Source organism: Myotis brandtii, unplaced genomic scaffold (assembly GCF_000412655.1).
Source record: "Myotis brandtii unplaced genomic scaffold, ASM41265v1 scaffold179, whole genome shotgun sequence".
Classification (NCBI taxonomy): domain Eukaryota; kingdom Metazoa; phylum Chordata; class Mammalia; order Chiroptera; family Vespertilionidae; genus Myotis; species Myotis brandtii.
This window is the reverse complement of record NW_005356635.1, coordinates 1,602,315-1,606,900: the sequence shown is the minus strand read 5'-3', so window position 1 is coordinate 1,606,900 and position 4,586 is coordinate 1,602,315.

Sequence of the window (4,586 nt, the reverse complement as noted above, 5' to 3'; positions counted from 1 at the left end):
AGCCATCACCACAGTGTTGTAAGTGTCCATGGGCTATGCGTATATTTTCTTTAGTAATCTCTTCACCTACTTTCATCCCATCCCCATCAATGCCTCTGGTTCTATTTTGTTCATCAGTTTATTTTGTTCATTAGATTCCACATATAAGTGAGATCATATGGTATTTGTCTTTCTCTTTCTGGCTTACTTCACTTAGCATAATAATCTCCAAACCCATACATGCTGTAGAAAATACTAGTATTTTGGAAATTAACCCGTTATCAGTTGTATCATTGGCAAATATGTTCTCCCATATAGTGGTTCCCTTTTAGTTTTTTGGAGATTTTCTTTGCTTGTAGAGAAGCTTTTTATTTTGATATAGTCCCATTTGTTTATTTTTTTCCTTGCCCTAGGATATATATCAGCAAAAGTTTTGCTATGAGAGATTTCTGAAATTTTACTTCCTATTTCCTCTCCTATGATTGTTATGATTTCATAGTTTACATTTAAGTATTTTAATCCATTTGTGTTCATTCTTCTGTATGGTGTAAGTTGGTGGTCTAGTTTATTTATTTTTTGCATGTACCAGTCCAATATTCCAAACACTATTACTTGAAGAGACTATCTTTCTACATTGTATACTCTTGCCTCCTTCATCAGATATTAATTGACCATAGAAACCTAGGCTGATTTCTGTGCTTTCTGTTCTGTTCCATTGATATACACTTGTTTTCATGCCAGTTCCAGGCTGTTTTGATTACAGTGGCCTTGCAGTATGGTTTGATATCAGGTAGTATGATACATCCAACTTTGTTTTTTTTTCACAAGATTGCTGTGCCTATTTGTTTTTTGTTTGTTTGTTTTGTTTCCATATAAAGTTTTGAAATTTCTGTTCTAAAGATGTGAAGTATGCCATTGATATTTTAATAGGAATTGAGTTGTATCTATAGATTGTTTTGGGTAGTATGGACATTGTAATGATGTTAATTCTTCCAATCCATAAACACAGTAGATGCTTCTACTTATTTGAATCTTGATCAATTTCTTTCTTCAATGTCCTATAGTTTTCTGAGTTCAGGTCCTTTACCTCCTTTGTTAAATTTATTCCTATGGACCTTCTTTAGTTTTTGTTGCAATCATAAATGGGATAGTTTTCTTAGTTCCTCTTTCTGATAGTTCATTATTGGTGTATAAACATGACACTAAATTCTGAATATTTGTTTTATATCCTACTAATTGCCAAATTCATTTATTAGATCTAGTAATATTTTGGTGGAGTCTATACTGTTTTCTATGTATAATATCATGTCATCTGAGAATAATGACAGTTTTACTTCCTTCTTTCCAATGCCTTTTATTTCTTCTTCTTATCTGATTGCTGTGTCTAGGACTTCTAGTACTATCTACATATATAAAAGTCTAAGCAACCGAATGATCAAATGACCAGAATGACCAGAACAACCAGTCACTATGACACGCACTGACCACCAGGGGACAGACGCTCAGTGAAGGAGCTGCCCCCTGGTGGTCAGTGCGCTCCCACAGTCAGAGTGCCATTCAGCTGACACACTTGTTCCAGCAGCCCACCAGCCTGGTGGCAGCCACTCATTCCCTCAGTAGTCCTGCAGGTCCAATCTTCAGAGAACAGGCCAGGCACTGATGGACCAGTGCCATGGCACGATCCCGATAGCACAGCCGGCCTCCTGGAAGTTGGCCTTGGGTACCATGGCTGCTTCACCTCCCTAGACACTCTGCAAGGAAGAAAGGATATAAAGCGGCCACCAGGTGGCTCCCAACAACCGGCGAGAACGTCAGTGGGATGGATCCAGATCCGGGGCCAGCAAGGGTGTGTCACCTCCTGCCAGGAGGGCTGATAACATCCTGCCCCTATCCCCCACTCCCCATCCCCTTTGGGACCCCACCTATGCATGAATTCATGCACTGGGCCTCTAGTGTTGAATAAGAGTGGAGAAAGTGGACATCCCTATCTTGTTTTTGATCTTAGGAGAAAGGCCTTTAGATTTTGCATATTGAATATGATGTTGGCTGTGGTTTTGTCTTATATGGCCTTTATTACTTTAAGGTATGTTCTATCTATTCCCACTTTGCTAAGAATTTTTATTAAAAACAAGAGGTTTGGTGCATGAAATTCATGCATGGGGGGTGACCCTCAGCCCAGCCTGCACCCTCTCCAATCTGGGCCCCCTCAAGGGATGTTCGACTGCCCGTTTAGGCCTGATTGGGCCTAAACAGGCAGTCGGACATCCCTCTCACAATCCAGGACTGCTGGCTCCCACCTGCTCGCCTGCCTGCCTGCCAGATTGCCCCTAACCACTCCCCTGCCAGCCTGATCGACGCCTAACTGCTCCCGTGCTGGCCCAATTGCCCCTAATTGCCCTCCCCTGCCAGTCTGGTTGCCCCTAACTGTCCTCCCCTGCCAGCCTGGTCACCCCCAACTGCCCTCCCCTGCTGGCCCAGTCACCCCTAACTTCCCTCCCTTGCCAGCTTGGTCACCCCTAACTGCCCTCCCCTGCAGGCCTGGTTCCCTTCAACTGTCCTTCCTTGCCAGCCTGGTTCCCCCCAACTGCCCTCCTCTGCCGGCATGGTCACCCCTAACTGCCCTTCCCTGAAGGCCTGGTTCCCCCCAACTGCCCTCCTCTGCCGGCATGGTCACCCTCAACTGTCCTTCCTTGCCAGCCTGGTTCCCCCCAACTGCCCTCCTCTGCCGGCATGGTCACCCCTAACTGCCCTTCCCTGAAGGCCTGGTTCCCCCCAACTGCCCTCCCCTGCAGGCCTAGGTCCCCTCCCAACTGTTCTCCCCTGCCGGCCATCTTTGACCACATGGGGGCAGCCATCTTGTGTGTTGGAGTGGTGGTCAATTTGCATATTACTCTTTTATTAGATAGGATGGATGTTGTATTCTGTCCCATGCTTTTTTTTGCATCTATTGATATGATCATGTGATTTTTGTTTTTTAATTTTTTATGTGATGTATCACTTTATTGATTTGCCAACCTTGCATCCCCAACTTGATAATGGTGTATGATCTTTTTAATGTAATGCTGGATCTGATTTGCTAATATTTTGATGAGTGTTTTAGCATCTATGTTCATCAGGGATATTGGCCTATAATTTTCATTTTTGGAATGTCTTTATCTAGTTTTGGAATTAGGAGAATGCAAGCCTCATATAAAGAGCTTGGACATTTATCCACCTGTTCAATTTTTTGGAATAGTTTGAGGAGAGGAGGTGTTATTTCTTTGAATGTTTGGTAATATTCACCTGTGTAGCCATCCAGTCCAGGACTTTTGATTGCTGGGATTTTTTTTTTCTGCTTCAATTTCATCAGTTGTTATTGGTCCATTCAGGATTTCTGATTCTCCCTGATTCAGTTTTAGAAGGTTGTATGTTTCTTGGAATTTGTCTATTTCTACCCAGGTTGTCCAATTTTCTGGCATATAGTTATTCATTGTATTTTCTTTCTATCCTTTGTATTTCTTTGGAATCAGTTGTTATTTCTCCACTTTTATTTCTGATTTTATTTAGTTGGGTCCTCTCTCTTTTTTTCTTGATTAGCCATCAATCTTTTTTATCTTTTCAAACAATCAGCTCTTGGTTTCATTGATTTTTTGTATTGTTTTTCTATGTAATTTATTTAAGCTCAGATTTTATTATTTCCTTCCTTCCAGAATTTGTTTATTTTTCATTTTGGTAGTTCTTGTAGTTGTAGGGTTAGATTGTTTATTAGATATGTTTCTTGCTTCTTGAGGTAGGCCTGTAATACTATAAGCTTTCCTCTCAGAAATGCTTTCTTCTGTCACATAGATTTTGTGTTTTTGTGTGTTAGTTTTCATTTGTTTCCAGGTAATTTTTTATTTCTTCCTTGATTTCATTGCTAATCTGCTCACTGTTTAATAACACTATTTAGCCTCCATGTGTTTGAAGAATTCTGAGTTTTTTTATTGTAGTTTATTTCTATTTTCATGCCATTGTCATCTGAGAAGATGCTTGATATACTTTCAATCTTCTTGAATTTGTTAAGACTTATTTTGTATTGTACCATGTAGTCTATCTTTGAGAAGGTTCTATGTGCACTTGAGAAAAATGTATATTTTGCAGCTTTGGGATGAAATGTTTTGTAAATATCAATTAAATATCTGATCTAGTTGGCCATTTGTCACAGTTTCCTTGTTGAGTTTTTGTCTGGAAGATGTATCCATTAATGACAGTGGGGTGTTAATGTTCCCTACTCTGACTATATTGCTGTCAATCGCTACCTTAAAGCCCACCAAGTATTATTATTAGTTTTATTTAGGTGCTCCTATATTGGATTCATATATGTTTATAAGGGTTATTTCCTCTTTTTGGATTGATCCCTATAGTGACATTCTTTGTCTCTTTTATGGTCTTTGTTTTGAATTCTATTTTGTTAGATATAGGTATTACTACCACAGCTTTTATTTTTTTAATTTCCATTTGCATGGAAAAATTTTCCCATCTCTTCACTCTCATCCTGTGTGAATCTTTCATTCTGAGGTGGGTCTCTTGAAGACATCATATGTATATGTCATATTTTCTTATCCATTCAGCTATCCTATGTCTTTTGA